Source organism: Sminthopsis crassicaudata, chromosome 3 (genome assembly GCF_048593235.1).
Source record: "Sminthopsis crassicaudata isolate SCR6 chromosome 3, ASM4859323v1, whole genome shotgun sequence".
NCBI classification, from domain to species: domain Eukaryota; kingdom Metazoa; phylum Chordata; class Mammalia; order Dasyuromorphia; family Dasyuridae; genus Sminthopsis; species Sminthopsis crassicaudata.
This window is the reverse complement of record NC_133619.1, coordinates 435,385,440-435,409,290: the sequence shown is the minus strand read 5'-3', so window position 1 is coordinate 435,409,290 and position 23,851 is coordinate 435,385,440. Positions and strand designations below refer to the sequence as shown.

The window sequence follows — 23,851 nt, the reverse complement described above, 5'->3', positions numbered from 1 at the left end:
TACAATGCAGTATATAAATGTGAGTCATTATTATAGTAGAAGAAGTTAAGCTTGGGAGCTGGGAGGTAGGAGAAGTTAGGTCACAAACTAATAACATCAGGTGAGACAAAATGCAGAACTATCTTTGCTCAGGATCATGTTGGTAAGTGACAATTACAAATAATCATCTTATCCCAAATAGTGATACCCAGTGTTTATGACTTAGCTATAACTACTTTCTCAAAGATTATCAATGATTATTTAAATGCTAAACCTATTGAACTTTTCTCAGTTCTCATCTTCTTTGACCCTCCTGCAGCTTTTGACTATCCCTTCCTCTTGGATATTCTTTCCCTTGGCTTCTATGAAACTACCCTATCTTGATTCTCATCCTATGTTCTGACAATTTCTTTCTAGGATTATTATCCATCTTCTGACTTCCAGGTTTCTAAATAATAATATAATAATTAATATTGTCTTGTTTTATAGCTTTTATATGCTCAGTTCTATCAACCATTTATGTGTTAATGTATATATTTCTCATTATATATGCATATATGTATATATCTGTCATCTATGTATCTAGCTATCATCTATATATGTGTGCATGTTTCACCTATGTATGTATGTATCTATATATCTATATCTATATATATATATGTATCATCTCTAAGTGTATATATCTAGTATCTCTATATGTATGTATCTCTCTCTCATCTGTGTATGAATCTGTCTATCCATCTGTCATCTATGTATGTACCTATTTTATATATATTTATCTATTATCTATGTATGGATCTATCATCTGTATATACATGTATATCTCTCTCATGTATGTATATAGCTATGTATCATTTATATATATGTTTGTATCTATCATCTATATATGCATGTACCTATCATTTATGTATCAGCTATATATGTGTATATGTGGGTGTGTCTGTGTATGTATGTATGTATCTCTTTCATCTGTATATGTCTATCTCTCATTTATATATTTATATCCATCATCTATGTATGTATATATGTATCTATCTGTCTATCTCTGTGATCAGGCGCTTAACACCTTTTACCTAAGTTATTGTAAAAACTTCCTAATTGCTCTTCCTACTTCTCCTATCTAATTCATCTTCCATACAACTGCCAGAAAAAGTTTCTTTAGATACAGGTCTGACAATAACACTGTCCTTATTGGAAATCTCCAATGTGTCCTTTGTGTCTCCGGGGAAAATACAAACCCCACACAAGATTCTCCATATTCTGTCTCAAGCCTGCTTTTCCATCCTTATTTTACATTCTCTGTTCCAACCAGACTGGCATTCTAGCTGATCCCTGAATTTAATATCCCATCATTTATCTCCGTTCCTTTTCACAGGCTGCCTCCTCATATGACACTTCCTTCTCACCCCTACCCCTTGGCTTCCTGATCTGTTAGAGTGTTCTTTCTTCCCTAACATGATCTTGTATTTTTCTATCTGTGTATATGTTATATCATCTAATGAACTATAAGCACCTTGAGATTAGGGACTGTTTTGATTTTGTCTTTGTTTTCCTTGTCTCTAGCACAGTATCTTACTAGAGTTGGAGTTGGTTGAATTTCATTGTATCAAGTATATACTTCCCCTCCTTTTAAGGTGTTCTGGCTCTTTCATGACCCCTGCTCATAAAGCTCACTTTGCCAGCACAGTAACATTTGTGTGGAGTCTATCACCACATTAAATTAAAATGCATGGTTTTATTCCCTAGGTCTGTTTGATTATAGGAATGAATGGTGAAATTTTATGGAACAATTTTTTTTACAGACTTGTAAATGGATAGTTAAGTGGACACTATGCAAGATAAATTTATCAACTTGCTTAAAGTACTTCAGAATTTCACAGCCACAGAAGACAGGCAGAATTGTGGCCAGTCTTTTCATTGAAATAATAAAACTAGTAATAGCTAAAGTTTACATAGTGCTTTAATATTGAAAAGCCTTTTACATATGGTATCTTATTTGATACTTAGTGCTCACAATATCATAGTTGCTGCTAAGAATATAGCATTAGATAATTCCAGAAAAATGGGATTTCTGAAAATGATTCCTCTATAAACAAAGGGAAAAAGAAAGCCAATAAAAATGCCACTGCTGCCACTGGAGAAATTCGGATTGAGATAGCAATTGGTTATCAGCCAAAATGTTTTACAGCAAATGTGACTGGGGTAATGGGTACTGGAAATTACCTTCTCAGAGAAAGAGTACAGCAATTGGTCGCCAATCTCATACTTTTGTCTGCATATTCTTCTGCAGGCAGGAAAACTTTGAGTGGAGAGAGTCATTATGTGGACTTGGGTAAAATATCTCTCTGGACCTCAGTTTCTTCAGCTGTAAATTGAGGGGTTATATGGGATTATTTCAAGGTTACAGCCATGGCAGTCTGTGAGTCTCCTCTTTTTGAAAGGACCCCCAGGGATGTGAATGAGCCTCAGTTCCTCATCTGTGAACAGGGATTATCCTACTATCTATATCATTGTATTGCTTAAAGATAATACTTATTCGGATCCATGATTTCACTAATGTTGAGGAACTCCCAGTATGGAAATTCTTTCACTTATGCAGGTCTATTAATTTTCTGTGATTCATAGTGCAAGTACCCTGTGATAGTGAGAGGTTACATAACTCGTTTATGCCTACATAGCAAGTATGGATTGGAGCTGTCACTTGAATTCCATTTCTTCCTTAATCCAAAGTTGTTAGGTAAAAGAATGAAATGCTAGTTTGCATTAAGAATGTCCCATTCCACAGCATCATTGAATATCAGATTTGGAAAGGAGTACAGAGGTCATCTAGTTCAAACTTTTAAAAGTTTGAGCCACATTTAGAGAATTAGAGTCACATTGCTGCCCTTCTTGACTTCTCAACAGAACATTTTTGTCAATTTGGTGGGTCAGATTTAGCGTAGTAAGTCCATTTTGGAGGAAATGGTGTCAATTGTGGAGTTTTTAGCAGTCTCCAAGGGCATGATGAATGCTCAGGGAAGGTTGTGTGATTTAAAAAAAATGGCTGGGAATAAAGATTTTTCTTTTGAGGAGTGGTGAAACTTGGAAGGACTACAGCTGTCAAATCAGACAAACTTCACCTGTACAATTTTAGATCCATCATGCCTATAACATTGAAAGATTAGGTTACTCTTTTTGCGTGCTGAGACATGGAAAATTGAACTGACCCCAGAGTCGTGTTAATTAAAGCACAGGCTTTTTAAGCAGGACTTATCAACAGACAGGAATCAAGACCCCTCAAGTATGTTTGGTACAAGATCAAACTCAGTGAGCATTTATTTCCCACATGGTTAAAAAGCACTTCAAGGACCCATTGGAAGTACCACCTGAACTTGCATGGCACAGACCCAAATCTATGTAAGGCATGAACTTTGATCAAGGCAACTTAAGTGCTTCAGGATTTCAGACCAATCTGAACCCCAGAGCCATTATTAACCATGGCAAAAATGAAAAGTGGAATTAGAGGGGCTTGAGAAAATGGGAAATTAATTGCAGGATCATGTCTTACATTAGAGCAATAGCTTGAGAAGCAGTTGGTGTCTGCAATCAGTATTTTCCTAGAACCAGGACTATATAATCATTAGATTCAGAATCTCCAAACTAGCATTTTTTTCTTTGAGAGAAAAAACAGAGTACTTTAATATAGACAGCCATTCCTGGGCAAGAAGACCTGATTTTACATTCCTTTTCTGACAAATACTGGTTATGTCATTATGGACAAGTCACTTTTCTTTTCAGAACTTTTTAGGCAGCTCTCTAAGACTCCACATTGCAGAACAATTGATCTATATTGCTACAGGGAATTTTCTGACCTAGAGTTCCCTATATAAACAACAAGCAAGGTCCAGACAAAAAATAACAGCAACAAAATGTATGGCATTGTATGTGAACATCCTGTATGCATAGCATATAATGTGTTCCAAGTGTCATAGAATTTTGATTAATAAATATGAAACTGCAAGTTACATAGAAATTTTTTGTCTTCATGTAATTCACTTTAAGCCTCAGGCTAGAAATTTTTTTCTCTGTGGTGCTAAGAAATAGGCAGGGAAAATAGTGACATTTTCAAGAAAGGCACGTTGTATGTTTCGCCCTTATTTCTTATGCCCAGTTTCCTTTGGGTCTTGTGAACGGCTGAAATGCAGAGTGTTGAGAGAAGGAAAGTTGTTGTGGGGTGTGTTGACGGAATGTGGGCAGCACAGTTAGTATGCTGGCTGGTGATGAGTGACATTCTGCACGGGAATCCTGTGCCAGATGTGTTTGCACTGAGGGTATGTGTGTATCCCAAATGAATTATGCATTCTGAAGTCTCCAGGAGAGGAGAGAGATATACTGAGTAAGGAACTCTTTCTCCCTGCATGGGCCCTTTTCCCAAATTGGTTTTTAAAGAGGTGTTTGTACCAATTATGTATTTCATTAGATGAGGTGCTAAGTACAGTAAGTGTGTGGGATCTGATGGAGGGACTGTTATTGTAATTGTTCCCATTTAATAGAAGAACTAATTATACTCCTAGTAGCCAAGAAATAAGGTCCCCAAATAATTGGCTTTAAAAACACACATACAAAATGGTTTTCTATGTTGGTGCTTTTATTAGGTGCTTAGTCACTTCACAGTTGTAATCCATGGAGAAATATTCTTCCTATGCTTTCAAATAACCAGTCTTCAAATATTGAATTTCTTTTCCTTCATATGATTTATAAATTATAACATCCTAGAGTTTGAAAACTTTGGATATGATTTGCCTTCTAAACTTTTTTTAACTCTAAAATTTTGTGATTCTGGAACTTTTGAGGATACTTATGCCAAACTCAATCTTTAGCATGGATCTCTTTTCAACATCCTATATTATTATTCAGTCTCTACTTAAATACCTCCAGTGATGAGACACTCACTACCCTCATGAGACAACCTATTCCATTTTTTAACAGTTCAGTTTTAGAAGGTTCTTAGATTGAGCTGAAATCAATTTTTCTTTAACTTCTATTATATTCTTAGTTCTCTGTCTCCAACATCTAATTACCCTTTTACAAGAGAACCCTACAAATAAAGACTATGATCCAGTTTCCTCCTCTCTAAATCTTTTCTCCTCCAGTTTAAAGATTTCCACTTCCCTCAACTATTTCTCACATGATTCCTTGCAAATTTCTTTACCAATGTACTAATCCTTTGAATAAACTCTAGCATGTCACTTTCTTTCTTAAATTGTGACATCTAGAATTGAACAGAGAACTTTAGATATGGTTTGTTCAGGTCAGAATGCAGTGCAACTATCACCTCCATGGACTGGATCTCATATACTATTTTTTTTTTTCTCTGAGGCTGGGGTTAAGTGACTTGCCCAAGGTCACACAGCTAGGAAGTGTTAAGTGTCTGAGATCACATTTGAACTCAGGTCAATTCAATTTGAATTCAGGTGAATTCAAGGCTGGTGCTCTATCCACTGCGCCACCTAGCTGCCCTAATCTCATATACTATTAATCTAGGCAGTACTTGGCCACAAACACAACCCAATTCAATATTCGTATTTTTATTTTATTTTATTTTATGCTTATTTTATATTCTAGATTCAGCTGACTTGTATCCCACTAAAATCCCCTAATCTTTTACATAAGAATACTCATCTAGCTCCACATTATCCTTCATTGAAGTTTGTTTTTTGAACCTAAATTCAGGCATTTATATTTATTATAGCCTATAATATTCAACCTAACATTTTGGCCTGTCAAAATCTTTTTAGATGTTGATCTTATCAGTTAGCTGTCCTTTTCAGCATTATATGATACATATTTATAAAACATACCATTTATTCTTTCATTCTTGTAATTCATAACTATATTGCCTAAAATAAGGCTAAAGAGAAGGTCCTATGACATTACCTCCTAGTGAAGCTTTTCTGTCCTCTCTCAGATATATTTATGTGGTAAATTTGTTTGTAATGTTATTAATGCCACATCTACTACTCTTGTAGAGTACCCTGGATAGTCTTTTGACTTTTCATTCATATATACTAGGATTATTAATGTTTATTATGAGTCATAAGATCATAGATTTAGAGGTAGATAAGACCTTTGAGTCCAAACCTCTCATTTTATTGATAAGGAAATTGAAGTTTGTATTATAGAAATAAGAGATCAAGTGATGTGTACAAAGTCATAGATTAAAAGTAGCTGAGCTAAGATTTGAAATTAGAGTCTTCAACATCTCCGTTCCTCCACTCAATGCTCTTTTCACAGTCTACAATTTCTATTTATCCAGTAAGTTTCTAACTGCCTAGTTTTATTAGGCTCCAAAACATTCACCGATCTTTAAAATAAACTAGTATGTTTAGTTAGTATGTTTGGTTATTTTGGAAATGAAATTATTAAAAATAATTTTGAAAGCTGAAAATTATGGGTCACAGTGGACAAATCTAAAGTGCTACATATTAGTGATGAGTCTTGAAACAAAAGAGTAGGTAAAGAATACTCCGAAATCTATGATCTCTTCACATTTCATACATGGAACAAATTATCAGATAAAAAGAGGATAGAAATGCTAGAGGTTTTTGAGTTCCTTGATGCCTCTTGAGCATATCGTGCAAATTTTAGCTTTCCTATGTTCATTGTAATAAAAATAATGGCATTTTACATAGTGCTTTAAAGTTGCATAATGCATTATTTATGTGAGCCTCAAAAAAACCTTGTGAGGCAGGTACTGAAAGTAATATCATTATTTTATAGATCTGTGAGGCTCAGAGAGGGTTAGTGGTTTGCCCATTGGTCACACAGGTAGTAAATGACAAGATGAGATTTAAATCCAAGTTTTCTTAACTGAAAATCCAAAACCTGATCCATGTTACAATACCACTTATCCAGTGACTATTATGTGTCAAAAATTACAAAATGCTGGAGGAAAGGAGAGAGGAAGAAAGGCAGAAATAATCTCTGCTCGCAAGGAATTCACTAGTCAAATTCTCAGGTTCTTAAAGACCTAGGTCAAGTATTATCTTCTTGCCTTCTCTTACAATAGTCTTCTCTTTCTTTAAATTCAATAGTCCTCCCAATCTATATCTCATCATCTAGCTACTTTAAAGTATGCTTTCTCAGACTATTGGTCATTCTCTCTGTGTTAGTCTCATCTTCCTTACCTGATTGTAATCCCCTTACTGGCACGAATTGTATTGTATTTATTCTGTGCCCCTCAGTACCCACTATAATACAGAGCACAGGGACAGACTTTTTATAAATCTTATTTCATTTATTGCTTGAGGTTCAACATTCATGAAAGTCATTTTTTCTGAAAATAATTTTTAACAAATCTGTTATTAGTAGTAATCTCTATTTGAGTTAGGGAGGAAGCTTACATCCAGGAAATTCCAATTCTTTGTATGTAGCCACAATCAATTCAATGAGGAATCCAGGGGAAAGAAGTAAGCCTTAAGAGTTGTTAATCTGCTGTGTGGTTATATTGCTGCTCACATAGACAATGTGTGACAATGTGTGACAAGGCTCCAGGGTAGGTTTTCATGTTGAGGGAAATCATGTAGGGAGGATTCCTGCAGTGTGGTATAGTAGAATTTGGATCAGAAGACAGAAGAACTCAGTATGAATCTTGAGTGTCATTCACTGCCTATGCGATTTTAGTCGGATCATTTAATTTACATTTTGGGGTCTCACTCTCTTCATCTATAAAATGGGGGTCTCTTCCAAATATAATTCCATGATCCATGTTCATGTGTCTGATGGAGAGGGGTAAGATTGAGAAAAAACACAATATGAAAACAAAATAATAACTTGTAATAAATATAAATGCCTGAATTTAGGTTCAAAAAACAAACTCATCTATTGCTTGACACAAACCTAAAGACTGCTGCTATTTGTCTTGCCTAGAATATATGTGATTAAAAAAAAGAGAAGCATATGCAAGTCTGCTTCCACAGCAGAATGTATCCCAGATGTGTCTGGAAAATTCTTTCATCCTCCCCCCAAAATGTAGAATGTTGCAGGTAGGTTCATTAACAATTAAGTCAACTAAAATCATCTTTATGTGGCTTCTCCTTGCTTGTCAGTGTTCATTAAATCAATAATAATAAGGCAGTTCACTGCTCTTTGTAATCTACTTTTATCTCTGTCTTAGAGATGAGGAATGATATTTTTCAGAGGTCTTCTGAAGAATTACAAAAATGAATTAGTCCCACACTGCCAAACTACATCAAGCAATTTATCTAGATGGTGTAATGTAGTCATACATAAAAGTTATAGCAGTTCCTCTGCTACTATAACTACGTAGCAATTATCTTATGTTTATTTTGTCTATCAGTTACGGCATGGTAGGGATGCCAATCACATGGCCATAGTTAAAGGTGTGTCAGCACTTCTGTTCCAAGCCTTGATTTTCAAGAGTTTATAACTTGATCATAAAAACTAATCACAGGATGACTCTTGCCATAAAAAGTCAAGTCCCAGAAGACTCTGCTTGAAAAAAAAAAAAAGAAAAGAAAAAAAAAAACTGACAAATGTTTGATCATTTTAGTTACCCATAGGCAGTGAAATAAAGGAGCAGATCCTTGAAATTTCCTCCTCTTCCTCCAAGGATATTATATTCTTTTCTGGCTGTGGGTCAGTTTTCACCTTGACTTTCATGGAAGAGGTTACTACCAGCTATAAGCAGAATTTAGTCCTTTCTATACTAGATAAAAATCCTAGCCCCCGGTGGTAGTGAAGGGTACTTTGTATAAGGGAAGTTTATTGTAACTAAGCCTCATGTTTTTATACCTGGGCTGTGTGTGTGTGTGTGTGTGTGTGTGTGTGTGTGTGTGTGTGTGTGTGTATAACACTATTATTCTGCTTACAAATTTTCATTTTTCCAGAACTGGAAAGCTGGAAATAATTAAACATTTAGATTTTGTATTTGAACATGCATTTATTATACATTTAGATTGATGTGTGACCTCTAGGTGTTTTGTTATTTAAAAAAAAAATGGAGTAAAAGTTAGTTGGTGTGTTAGATGTCTTGTATAGTAGGGGCTTAAATATAAATCTTATTGATTTAATGATGACCAACAAAAAAAGCCTTATGCCTAAAAAAACCTAATGTTTACATGAAAAAAAAATCTAATACAGAGTGAAATGATAAAACTATAGATTTGAACTGGAAGGAACTTTAATGACTATTAAGTTCAATCCTTGTATTTTCCAAATAAGGAAACTGAGGCCCAAAGAGCTTAACAGTAGGTAAAGGTTAGAATTTAGAAATCAAGAAGATCTGATTTTGAAACTTGTGTCAGGCACTTATTATCTCTGTGCCCCTGGCAAAATCATTTAACATCTCTCCATCTCAGTTTTCTCTCCTATAACATAGGGATAATAATAACAGTTGCAAAGTTCTAAGGATCAAATGACATTATAAAATGTGTAAAACACTATATTAAATGGTAGTTTTTTATTACCCAAGGTCACATGATTACTAAATACCCGAAATTCAAACTCAAGTCTCCCAAAGCCAGTTCTAGTAAATTAGTCACTGAATCTATCACATAGTTGGAGAAAATAGTGTTTCTGTTATCATTAAATTGCCTGAAAAGTGCTGAACATATTAGAAGTATCTTTGGAATATTGTCTGTTCATTCAAAGAGAGGTGGTCTTCTGCATTGAAATCTCTGATCCTTAAAGTTTTGAAATAAGCTACTTTTGAGTTAATTTTCTGATTGTTAGTGTTAGGTCACCTCTCATCCCTGAGCTTGACAGCTCCTTCTCTTCCCAAACTCCCTTTGCTACTTATCTCAGCCCCTTCTAAAGACAACATATACAGGTAGGTAAGGAATTATCGCAGAGAACAAACCAGAGATTTTCTTCTTCCAAAGCAAAAATACCCTCCAAAATAATTCCATTTTTTTGCACCTTTAAAATTGATACCTTTTGTTTTTATATCACTTTTATCTCCAAATATATTTTCTCCTAGCAAATCATTCTTTGTAACAAAGAATAATATCAGAAAACAAGGCAGTTCAGTAAAACCAATCAATGTATTAATTGAGTGTGACAGTATCTACAAAGTCCCCATATTGCAAGAAATGAAGGGAGGCATTTCCGTTTTTAAATTTATTTTCTGGGGCTATATTTGATCATTCCATTTATCAGGGTGTTTCATTTTAGGTTTTGTGATTGTTTTTGCTTTTGTTCTTTCTTTTTACATCAACACAAATAATATGTGTATTTCTCTCAGGCTCTGTTTACTACATTCTGCCTCAGTTTATATTTCTCTAAATTCCTATTATACATCATTTCTTAAAAGGCAGTAGTATTCTATTAGATGCAGGCAATACAATTTGTTTTGGTTATTTCTTAATGAATGGCCATCTGCTTTGGTTCTAGTAACACACACACACACACACACACACACACACACACACACACACTGGTTCTAATGAAAATTTTGACATCTACTCTTGCTTCCCCTAGGTACGGATGGCTGTATAGCTTCACACTTAAGTTTTCAAAGAATCTAATAATGATAATTCATATTTGTGTGAATTAGACTTGTTCAAATTATCTGTTAATTATTAAAATTTAGATCTGACCAATGTCAAGGTATGTGTTAGTATTTGTGGTCTTTTAAGAATGATTTGTTTTTCCTAATTGTATTTTGGTATTTTAGTTATTTAAAAAAAAAAACAAGAAAAGAAAAAAGGAAGAATTATGTATATTTAATGTAGAGAACTTTGACTAATTAAGGCCCCAGAAATAAGCTCACTCTAGTTTTCTTCCTTTTTACCTTCTTTTATTTTTATTATGAGCCCAAGAGCCAAAGGTCAGATTAGTTGCTGTATTTGAGGAAGAAGTAACTATAGTAGATTTAAAATGTTAACCATGATTATGAGTTATGAGTTATTATATGATTTGTTTTATTAGATAAACATGGAACATAAGCATTTTAGCTGAACAGTTTGGGTCTAATTTCATATTCAATTAGTACTAAATAAACAGAGCATTTTTCATCATCATTGTTCTGGTCTCTTGGGTCCAGGATGTAGTTTATAATCATAAAATTCAGTTCTCATTTCCTTTTAATTTATAAGAAAAAATATGATTATTACTAAGTTAAAACACACTTTTGCTACTCTTGTTAGACTACTTTTATGGGACCAGGGTGGGTTCTTGGAGTTGCATTGAGGACAGTTAAAAATAGGGGGGGGACAGCTGCATGACTTCAAAGTGTTAAGTACTCAATATTCAGCTGTTCAGTATCTCATTCCCACCTGTCTTGTTTTCATGTGGTATATGAAGTAAGCAAAGAATGACTAGAGTCCTTTACCCATGTAACATATGTGAGTATATGTAATGAATGATGGGGTAATCTTCTGTGAAACACAGAAACTTTTGTGATACTGGCTCACATAAACCCAAGAACTAGAGGTGAAGAAATAATGAAACTGAGAAATGGTCACTGGAGAACATCAAAAGCAGTCTGCCTCAGTGGCTTTTTCTAGTACCACCTGTTTTTGAGGCAAATACCCTGAGGAGATTTTTGCTCCCTCTCTTTTCATGGCCTATTACAGATGGCTCAACTTTGATAAATCATGTGATGCTTGCTGGAAACCTGAGCAAAAACAAGTGTTGGCATACACATGGGCACAGAACAAACTAAGTTACAGATAGATGTCAGATGGATAGATAGAAAAATAGGCAGAAGAGCAAATATTTATTAAGTGTTTACTAGAGTCCAGAATTGTACTAAGTACTAGGAAATCTGAGTGCTTTCACACACACACACCCATTTACAGAGTAAAACAACATCCAGGGAATTGAAAAGGAGAAGTTTTAGTAATCCAAGTAATAGACAGATTCTGTTTTAAAATAAATACAAAGTGCATCACTTAGGCTGACACTCCTTTCTGTAATTCACTTATTTTTCTTTGTACTTCTTTTTATGATCTGTGTGTGTATTCTCTTATACCACAACCTATTCCTCCCCCTTTTCCTCTCTTATCAAAACGTCTGGATTTCAAGCATGCATGTTCTCTGAAAAGGAAGGGAAAACAAATTCTGAACTTTAATTAATTATTATTTTTAAAATTTTTATTATGCAGGTTTGACACAAAAATATTCAACTTCTCCAAATTCTCTAAAATATGTTTGGATCCTCAAAGTTATTTGGTAGATTCCTCAAAGCAGGTATTTTTAAAAATGCTTTTTAAATAGGATTTATTTAAAATTCAAGATAAGCAAATCTAAAGTGTCCAAATGTTTTTGTTTTTTAAATAAGACCATCGATAGCTCTGTGACATGAACTACAATTTATATTACAATTAAGATTTTTCGTTACTTCGGGGTTCTGCTGAAGCCACTGTGTGCTATGTTCTAGAATCCAGAAATAATCACTAAATAGGAGTTTCTCGTGTCCTGAAAAAGCTTCTGAATTATGATCCATTGATGGTCTTCATTATGAAAGCCTGGCTCTTGATTTGAGTTGTGCCCAGGTGAGCACATGGCTCCAGGCTCTTTGACCTAAACATGCTGCGTGAACAGTATTTGGAAGAACTCTACAGGAACTGACTTGTAAATGAGAACCACACAGCTGCAGGTACCAGGACATTGGGGGGAGGAGGGCGGGGGGAGAGAGAGAGAGAGACTAAAGAAACTCTAATTGGAAGAATTTGGAGCCACCTAGGATTTAAAAGGGTTTAGGGGAGGGGGGGACTTTTAAGGATACTGGTTAATCAGGTGATAGAGTCCTGGACTTCAAAGCCAGGAAATTGGGAAATTCCTTAAAAAAAAAAAAAAAAAATTATAAGTATAGAACATGACCTCCAATCAGGGAAATAGACGCAAGGATAGTGATTCAGGATCCTGATTGTTCCAGTTTAATGAAGCATATTTGGAGAATATTAACTGGTCTAAAGACCACAGCTAAGCATGTGTCAACTTTTTCCATCGCAACCTTCCCCGCTTCCACTCCAACTCCGGCTCCTACCTTTTCAGGGGGTTTATCACCAAGCCACTTAAATTCAGCTCAGACCGAAGCTTCCTACGCAAACTCTGCAAGTGCCTCTTTACACTTTCTCAACCTCCCTCCCTTGTCCCATTATCTCAATTAGCTTGGTTTTAAGTTACAGAAACTCAAAATACTAGAGAGCAGGCAATTAAAGTGTAACAATGTATTCTTGAATGTTAAAACTTTAGAAAGGCTTTTTTTTTTTTTTGGGGGGGGGGTCCACATAGTAGACAGTCACGGAAATGGAGCAGATAGATTAGTCAAATTGTATAAGGCTTCCCTGAAAATCCCCCAGATAGCTCAATTGTTTTTTTCTTAAATGTTTCTTCTGGCTCCTTAAGAAATGAACATGAGGTATTTCTCTACAAACTTTCAACAAGCTCATTGAAGCATAAAAATTATAGTATGAAATGTTTGCCAAAATCGGATACCAAAAATGAATAAGGATAGGGAGGGAGGAAAAGAAGGAATATGCGGGACGGAGGTGGGGGATGGGGCCGCCGAGAATTGTTCAAGCAGTAGGAGCATCAGATAGAAAGTATTTTCTTGATTCATCCTGCAGTTAGCAGGACTAGTGGACACTGTAGCCGATCGGTGGAAAGAATTTGGGTGGATTAAAGCAGAACTCCATCTCAGGAAAGAAAAAAAAAAAAAAAAGCACCATAAATTTTCCTTTGGGTTTGCCGGTTTCCCTTCCCTCTACCACCACCCCCCCCCCCCGCCCCAACCCGCCCCCCTTTGAAAAACAACAACAACAACAAAAAGACCGCGGTTGAAAATTCCTGGCAAAGAAAGCAATGTGCGTATCCTGTGTTGTATAAAGTTATCAGCTTATTCCAGCAACCAGGTCAAAGGGAACCCTGTTTCATCATATACTTACCCAAGCAAGGCAGCTCTCAGATCTGTAAGATCTTCTAGTATTTCCCAGATCCCTGAAACAGACTTTTGGGAAGATGAATTATGAACAGATTGGGCTGTTGTGACTTGAAAATTTCTTGCTTTTATTGATTAAAACAAGATGTAATTATAATTTCGATTTTGTACACATGTGTGAGACCAATCCATGAAATGGCCTCTAACGCGTTATATTTTTATAGTGACTTTGCAATTCCTTGTAACTAAAATGGAAATTTGGGGTGCAGAAGAGGTAGTTTTAGACCTACGATTTTAAATGTTATAGTGATCTTAAGAGTAAGAATCTGAGTAAGGAAGTTAGAATTGAACATTTATTTTAAAATGCACGATTAACTGACCTCCGGATAAGGCAAAAAATACCGGTATTTGGAGAAAAGTTTGTTTTTAAGAGCTAAAGTAGTACACAACTTATTCAGAGACCTTTTCAAACTATAAAATTATCTTTAAAATCCTGGTACCAAAAATACTACATAACTCCTGATTTATCATCTAGTATTGGTAAGATTGTATTTCTTGTATTTTCTGAAACATAAAACTTGCATTTTTAAAAAATGTATTTGTCTACTTCTAGTCCATACAAGTGACTTCAATAGCAGTTTGAAATATGTAAAAGACAAGTATGAGATTGGACCCAATGTCAAATTTTGGAGATTTCAAATTGGATTTTTTTTTAATTCAAGAAAAAAGTACATGACAGTTATGTCTTTTGTAAAGTAGATGCTGATTTTAAAATGAGTATGGCTCAAATAGATTTACATAACATGCAAAACTGAACAATCCACCATCATTTTTGCTGAGTTTGTATAACTAATTAGACATTTGCCATATCTTAAAAAAAAAAAAAAGCTATGGAATAAAAAATGTATAACAATTTCAAAGTCCCAAAGTAGCTGCTGGGGAAGTGCATTTGAATTATCCAACCAGATTACAATTGTTTCCATATTTTAATGATCTCGGTGTTCTTTTTAATAATGAAACATTTTTAACTTTCTTCACTAGCTTTAAACTTTGATATATTGTCCACGTGTAGGGCTTTTAAAGTGTTTTAGAAAAAAATGTTTTATTTTAAAGATCTTTTTCATAGTAAGTTCAAAATTCTTGTATTGTTGGTTGCAGCAGACTTGAGAAATAATTATCTAATACTCTGTGATAGTATTTCCATTAAAAGAGACTATATTGAAAACAGTTTTCCCCAGCCAAAGAACTGATTTAAAGCATTAATTTTTATGTTCTGTGAAAATGTGTTCATTTCCAGACTTCTTAGAATAACTGACCATGTAATATGACAGTTTTACATAGTCTTCATTCTCATGGCCTGGAAAACTTCCTCACTTCCATTAAAATATTTTGAATAGGGCTATACAAGTACATATGTTAATAATATGGTAACATCTATTCAGAACTTGGAATACTATGATATTGTGTTTAATATTTACAGAAGAATTTGTTTCTTAGCTTAAAAAATATTCCTATGAGATGCCCATAGGATAAAAGTATAATTTTAAAGTTTCAGAGAAGTGATATTTATTATAAATCTCTTATATGCAAAGCTTTCTTTTCTATGCTTGAATCCTATGCAATATACTTTTCCCTATATACAATATATAGTTGTCATAAATTATTTATGGATTTGCGGCTGAAAAGGCCAATGTCCTACTGTCTATCTCTTTCCCACTAGGGTTATATTTAATGAAAAACAAAATCATAGGGATGTATTAATTCATTTTAGCTCTAAATTTCATTAATTGCTGAATCCTTTGGCTGAAAATGTCATATTGAATTTAAGAGAGTTTGTTTGGTGCCATATGTCAGTTTCTTGAAAATACACATTAATTTCACAAGTGACAATATAAAGAGTATTCTTTTCATAGTAAAATAAGGGCATCTACAGAGTGAGTTTACCATGAAACTGTATTTTACAAATTTACATCATAGCCCCAACTTAACATTCCTCTATATCTGGTTACTTGATTTGGCCTTGAACAATTTCTGCCTTGCTACATGAAAAACAATTGCCTGTCATCTGTCTAACTTTCATTTTAAGGTTTCCTCTCACAATCCATGTGTATGGCAGTACATGTGGAACTTCACTATCCTTTATAACGACTTTTAATGTAGTCCCCCTCCCTTCAACTCCCCACCCCCAGTAGCTGCGGTGTACTTAAAACAGATCGAGTTCCTTTTGCCAAAATACAGCTCAATTTTAAATGTAGCATAGAAACTAAGGAAATCCTGAGCAAGAATGATGCCATGAAAACCTGGCACTGCTCATTTGTTTCCTGTTTGGCTAAATTTTACTTGGCAAGGTGGTATTATTGACTCAGAGTGCAGCCAACATTAAAATCACTTTGCAAAAGCAACCTAAACTGTTTCATTATGTTTAGTTAAAATACAGCGATTCAACCCTGCGCTTTAGAGAAGATGTCTATAGCTGGAGAGATTTTTTATCTCTCCCTCCCCCCTCCTCCCCACTCCGTTTTGACAAATTTGGACGCGGTTTTGGCAAGGCTATGGCGGTGTTTGGGGCGTTAAGGTGGTATTAAGTGGTTTTCTCCCTCCCCCTTTCCTTTGGGATAGCGTTTGATGAAGCAAATGGACAGGGCTAGATGAGAGCTATTTCCTGCAGTTTCCTGAGGATCCCTAGCACTAGCTTGAGTTTTTTGTTCAAGACTTCTTTCCTGCTCGTGGACATCTCCGGCCTTCTGGAGCAAGGGAGACTGCAAGGAGGAGGAGGGGGGGATAGGGACGGCTTTCGGGGCTCCGCATGAGAGGCAAGGTCATGGAACCTGTGGGGCAGTCAAGCCATGTTTTCCTCTGAGACTGGCAGATACCTGGGCTGTCTTGGGGAGCAGGGGCGCTCCCTGCACTCTTGGAGTCCAGAAAAGGGTATAGTTTAGGCGGGTAAAATGGGGAGGAGTCTCTAGGAAGCCCAGAGACCGTCGGCAGCTAACTGGACTAGGAATAGGGGACAGAGGGGAAGCCGTGGCGGAGCAGCGCTTCTCCCGTTTGTTTCCCGAAGAACTTCACCTGAACCTGAAGTACGGCCACAGCCCCTCCCCCCACCCCCTCCCCTGCCAGACCCGACTTGTACTTGAACCAGAGCTTGGGATCCGTACGACTCCCCCCCGCCCCCTTCTTCATCCTTTCCTCTTCGCCGCCCTTTGCGGATGCCCCCCACCGAAACCTTCACCCGTGGCTTCGCGTCCCTCAATCCCCAGCCCCAATCAAGCATTTTCCACTTACTCTTTCCACGGGGCTCCCTCGGAGCAATAAAAACTCTACGGACCCCGGATTATCTGTGCTATTGCTACGGATTTCCCGAGTTTTAGGGGTGCGAGAGCCTGGCCTCGCCCTTCCGCCTCCCATGACCTCTGGAGCTTGGACCATTAAAGGAATATCACCGTTGGGCGATTGCAACCCGGATCCCAAATCCGAGTTTTTCCCTCCGACCTCCGCATGGAAACCCTGGCTGACTATTCTGTGCTGCTTGGGTTTCCTTGATGCGTTTTGACTTTCACTCCATTTTTTCCCTCTTTTCTATTTGGAGAAGATGCTTTCAGAAAAAAAAAAAAAAAAGTCCTAAGCATGTACTGTAAATATGAATTGGAGAAAGCCGTATTGGGGGTGGGGGAGAAGGAGGGAAGGCGTGTGAACAATCTTATTGATCTGTTACACGTTAAAAGATTCTTTCTATAGGTCCGAGTCCGTTCTATGGAGATTCCTAGTCTCACAGCGCACCCTAGTGGACCCTCAGCACCCTCTCGCATCCTGCCTTCACCCTCCTCCCCCCACAGTCAACCACTTTCTTCAATCTCCTCTGGCTTATTACAATCTGCAATATATTACTTTCTCCCAAAGTATTGACAACGTGCGAGAGATTCGAGTAACCCTGGACCGCTTTCCTGTAATCAGCATATTTATTCACATTTATATGGAAGAAAAAAAAATCTGGATTAAATCCCCGTGACCCATATTCAGTTCCAGTGTCATTCTTCCTGGATCCTCTTTAAACCCACTCCACACTGCTTCTCTGTCTATTACATGCTAATTTAATTTTACTATGGACGATATTTTCAGCATTTGCTGAGGACAGTAAATTTTGTAGTTTATGTTATTTCACTTTTTATGACTTTTTAACACTTAATAAAATTTTATTAGAGCACTTTTGTGTTTACAAGGCCACAAAACTCTTGGCAGGTTGTCAGAAGTCCTTTTTATTATGATCCTACTGATATACTGCGAGTAATGAAATAATCATGTCCAGAAATGTATCAAAGGCCAGAGGGATTATCCAACTTAATAGCTCTACAGATGCGCTCACAAGGATATGGACATGCAGCTCCGTCTGGGAAAGAGGAGGAGGCTGACCTGAGATTTTTTTTTTTTTTTTTTTTTTTTTTTTACCATTTCTGTTGCTTTCCTAAAAGGCTACATGCAAGGTCATGTGACTTTCTGCTGTCTCAATAAAAAAATTTATTCTTTTACAAAATGTACCTTTCTTTTTATTCTTCTTGTGTGGGCATTTAAGACTCTTCTAGTGGCTGTGGGGCTGTCTCAACATATCCCTGGCAGTTACTTTCCTCTTATTTCAAAGCATACTTTTTCTGTGGCAGTTAGTAGCTGAGAGTAACATTGGTGTTGAACGGTTCTGTTTTTGCAGCCAAAGCAGAGAAAATGTATAGAGGGGCCCCAGGATAGCACAAGGGGCTTTACTGTATATCCACACGTGCCAAGAGTTGTTTTGTTTTGTATTTTTCTTGAAAAGGAGAGAGTTACTGGAGACTGATTTCTGCTCACGTGTTCAGAGCCACAGTACATTTTTTTTTCTTCTTTCTCTAAAACTTGCTGTACTAAGGACTGAGATACTGCAGCTGTTTTTAAGGTCATTCCCTTCTATTAATATATATGTATATATGTGTATACACACATACACACATATACACACACATATATGTACATTTAGATACATATATAAGATCATTTACCTTGTGGTGTTAAGTTCATTGCATCAAAAGGAGGCCATTACATTTCCTGACCCTGAAAACAAGGTGGGTGGCTTTGTTTTATAATTACATTTTCTGTCTTCACTTCATATTTTCTCTCTGTGCTATTTCCGGAAATACTGTGCCAAAGAGATAAAAGAGAGGAGTAATGGACTTACACATGGAGTGGTTTTGAATTAATGTGGCCACATCCATAACACGTGTCCTTCTAAACTTTGGCTTTGAAGGATATCGGCAATCTTTTTCATAAGTTTGTATGTGTTTCTGTGTGCTCATTCTGCAACAAATCCAGATTTTTTAATCTGTCATTGTTTAAAAGAGCCTCTGGGAAGCTAGCAATTCAACTCTGGATACTGTCCATCACCCACACATGTGTGTGTGTACTCTCCCGAAGGGATACATACAAGGGATAAATGCTCATGTGAGTTTTTTTTTTTATTTTGACTTCAAGGGAGAGAGTTTGTTCATTGTGAGCTGTTTGTTATCCATGGAAAAATGGACCTTCTGGAAGTACAGATATATTAAGTGTCCAGGATGTTCTAGGTTCAATATAAAACATATTAAAAACACAGTTCCCTCCCCCATCCCTTCCCCTACTTAAAGCAGATTATACTCTTATTATGCAAATTGAAATGCTATATTATTTCTATAATATTTTCTATGTGAATATAGGTTATTTTATTCTCCTTCCCCCCCCCTTTTTTTTTCAAAAGCAGGAAAAAGCTTAGTTCTGATTCTGATTTATTTCCTCCTATACTTTTTGCAGTGGTTTAATTTTATAGGTTTCCTAATCTTTCCTCCTTCCTTCTGTCCCTCGCTCCTGTCTTCCTTCTCTCCCTCCCTTCTGTCTTCCTTCTCTCCTCCCCCTCTCTCTTCAGACTTCTTTCCCTTCCTTTCATTTTTCTTTCTTTCTTTTCTTCCTCCCTCCCTTCTTCCCTCTGTATTTCTCTCTCATTCTTCTTCCTTCCTTTCCTTCCTTCCTTCCTTCCTTCCTTCCTTCCTTCCTTCCTTCCTTCCTTCCTTCCTTCCTTCCTTCCTTCCTTCCTTCCTTCCTTCCTTCCTTCCTTCCTTCCTTCCTTCCTTCCTTCCTTCCTTCCTTCCTTCCTTTCTTTCTTTCTTTCTTCCTTCCTTCCTTCCTTCCTTCCTTCCTTCCTTCCTTCCTTCCTTCCTTCCTTCCTTCCTTCCTTCCTTCCTTTCTTTCTTTCTTTCTTTCTTTCTTTCTTTCTTTCTTTCTTTCTTTCTTTCTTTCTTTCTTTCTTTCTTTCTTTCTTTCTTTCTTTCTTTCTTTCTTTCTTTCTTTCTTTCTTTCTTTCTTTCTTTTTCTTTCTTTCTCCCTTCCTTCCATCTTTTCTTTTTCTTTCTCTCTCTTTTCTCTTTCTCTCCTTACTTCTTTCTCTTGCTTTTCTGGGGGAGATGTATATTCAAATTTTAGAACTTCTAAAGTTGATGTATATTTAAATTTTGAGTCTCTAAAGTCAAAGGTATTTAAAACAGGGGGACTCTGAAGTAAAAGTGAAGTAAAAATGAACATGCTAATTTAAATTCTGCCACACAGCAGGATAGAATCATCAAGTAAAATCTTTTAAATGCTTAAGATAAGCTTTTGAAAAGGTATCAATAGACAAATTAAAAACTGATATTATTAGGTTATGTGGTTTTAAAATGCTTAAAATAAGTATGGTTAATATAATAAGATCGATGTTTCCAATTGCTACTCACAAAAAAGAGAGATGTGTATTAGGGTTAGTATGACAGCTGTCCACAGATTATTGATTATTCAATCAATGGAACATCTAACAAATGTTATACTGATGCCCCATGCATGCAGATTTTTGATGCTGTGCTAGAATCTACAAGGGATGAGTGCTTCATTTCCTGTCCTAGAGTCTAGGAATACTCCATGAAAAATTGGAGCAAGCTAAACAAAAAATGAGGTTGGAAAAGAGATCTAGTGTGGGTATGAGTTGGTTAAACCTCATTGGAGCTTTAAACTTGAAATGTTTGTATCAGGGCAAGCAGCATGAATCCCTGGAATAAATGCCAGAAAATGCTCCCTTAAGGGTTTTGGTGAGGGAAGGACCATGAATATTAATATCATGGTGGGGCAAGGATACAGTGGAAGATGAGGGAAGGACTGTGTCTGATGAGAAACTCTTGATACTACTAGGCCTCTGCTGAGAAGAAGTGGAAGTGGGAGAGTAGAAGTGCTATCTGGAAACATCCTATTTTAAATTACTTTTTTTTTTGCTAATTAGATGTTCAGTTTTTTCCTACATTGTATTTCAATACCCTCCAAATTTTATATTACTGTGGGCAAAGCACTAATCACTCATCCTAGTTTTAAAACTTCTCAAGCTATAGTTAGAATGAGTCTCCCTTGGAAGTAAAGAGGGAGAATCTGATGAAATAATTGGTTTTCCCCAAATTTTTCAACTATTTTGCTCTAATAAAGGATTATTTACTGCTCTAAATGCCCCTTTTCTTCTGTTGGTGCTAGACTAAGGAAGGCCAAACTTATTCCACTAACAATTTTGCTGACAGTTTTAGATTATAGAGATAATTAAATCATAGAGTGTTAGAGCTGGAAAACATCTTAGAGGTCACCTCAATTTTATAGATGTACTTTTAGAATATGAGGCAAAGCAAAACATGTAAACTAATTAGTGTGGAACAATCACATTGACTATAATGAACACATAAATAAGCCTATACCCTGAATAAAATGTCTTGGTTTGTCATTCCTTTCTGGGATTAGTATTTAGAATTTTTCTTGTGAATTACATGGTCTTATTCTGTTTGCAAGTTCTTTGGAAGCAGCAATTCTTTGTACCACTCTTCCTTTATCCCCCAAATATCACCAATTAAGTTCCCAATAAATATTTGTTGATTGATTAATTGGCATGATAACTCACCTGAAGCAAGAAAAAGAAATATTTTTTAAAAATTATTGTGCATTTTAGATGGTTTGGGCAGGTAGGTAGTGTAGAGGATAGAATAATTCATCTACATGAATTCAAATCTTCCCTCATACACTTAGTAACTGTGTTATCCCAGACAAGTCACCTAACTCTGTTTGCCTCAATTTTTTCATCTGTAAAATAAGTTGGAGAGGGAAATGGCAAATCACTCCAGTATCTTTGCCAGTAGATGGTATCACAAAGAGATGGACATGGCTGAATTGGCTAAACAACAATGATTATAGATGGCTTGGTCCCAACAGGTTTGTCTTGGTCCCAACAGGTTTGTGGTTATTGGGTTCCCTTTTTATCTTCTGTGGGACTTTTTTGCAGTTTTGTTTGTTTTCTTTTCTAATCAAACATAAGTCTAGTGATGAAATGAAAATGATTAACTCTAGGAATCTAGAACTATCACTGTTAAATCATGAGCATATTTTTCAATGATTTATCTCTTGGAAGAGGATGTAGGATAACTGTCTATTTATGGTTTCCATTACACCATGCAATGTTTGAAAATTTTCAGAAGGGCTGTCTTGGTAACTCTTTCCCTTTTTCTCTCTCTCCCCTTCTTCTTTTGAAAAGGATGATTAGGATTGGTCCATATTGGCTCAAAACCCTCAACTATTCCATACATAGCTTTATGGTGACCCAGAATTAGGAACTTAAGAGAAGAACAACTACAGGTAGGTAGCAGAACAATTACCTATGAGATTTCTGAGCTCTTCAGTGTTTTTCTTTGATGACAGAGTTTTAAAATGTTTAAACAAGAGAACCCATGAACCCAAGAGGAAATCAGGCTACCAGGTCTATCATTAGTAAATGTGAACTCAGGATTGAGTTTAAAATTGGTAACAGTTATACTCCCCCAGTATAAATGTAAACCAATGACAATTATCTGGGGGTATGTGTGTGTGTGTGTGTGTGTGTATATGTATATATATACATACATATTTATGTGTATATACATATACAAATATGTGTGCACATTCATTTTCCCAGATATTATATGTGTTTGTATGTATGTGTATAATATATTTATATGTGATATATATATACATATATACATATATAAACCTATATTTCTCCAGATAATTGTCATTATTTTAAATTTATACTACATATTCATGGGAATACATAGAATATCTAGAATTTCATAAATATATTTAATAGGAAGGATTTGGTCTTGGATTTGGTGAGAACTTTTCAAAAGCAAATGCAAAAAGAATTACTCTTTACCCCATTCCTTTGTGATTAATTATGTGTGTGTGTGTGTATGGGACATAACTCTTTTTTCTAAGATGATGAAGTTTCTCTGTTGTTTTATTGATCATGGTAGCAACAACAAACATGGACAATGATAATTAGAAAGAGGTCCAGAAGCTAAAAATTTCTGTCATTAGCTTCACATAGTAATGTTGCTGTCTTACAGTGTGACCTTGAGTAATTAATTTACTTTCTACCTCTCAATTTCCCTTCATGCGATATGAAATTAACTGAGCTTGCCAAACTGGGCTTTCCTGCTTAATAGGAAAAAAAATGTTTAGACAATGCTTTGAACTCTTCCACAAAAAAGTTATAATAATAATAGTTTTCTTATATAGATTAACACTATATAGTATGAATATTTGGTTTGAGCAGGAGAAAGACTAGAAAGTGTAATCAACTGAGAAGCATATTGCCACACTAGCAGCAGGTATGCACAAGGAAATTGTAACAAACTTTTGAAGCCACAAAAAATATATTTGGAAAGAGTTTCAGAAGAATTCAATGCAGCTTATCACAAACATATGAGGCTACAATACTATTTTTTAAATTTTATTTTACTTTTATGAATTGATGAATTTGCCAAGTTAAAATTTACCACTTAAAAAAAAAAAACTTACATAACTTTAAAAAGTGTTTTTTTTTTTTTTTTCCTGAGACCAGATTTGAACTCAGGTCCTTAAGGACTGGCACAAAAAGAGGTTTTTTTAAAAAATTGTTTT

The 23,851-nt window shown here is 35.7% G+C and overlaps 1 long non-coding RNA gene across 1 annotated transcript; it reads right to left on the bottom strand.

The window, feature by feature from the left end:
• Positions 1-12,110: 12,110 nt before the first annotated feature.
• On the bottom strand, positions 12,111-18,259 carry LOC141562827 (uncharacterized). The gene is made up of 3 exons (XR_012488262.1): positions 17,150-18,259; positions 13,872-13,933; positions 12,111-13,622 (listed from the first exon to the last, which is right to left on the bottom strand). It is a non-coding gene; the product is annotated as an uncharacterized LOC141562827 (long non-coding RNA).
• Between the last annotated feature and the right edge of the window lie 5,592 nt (positions 18,260-23,851).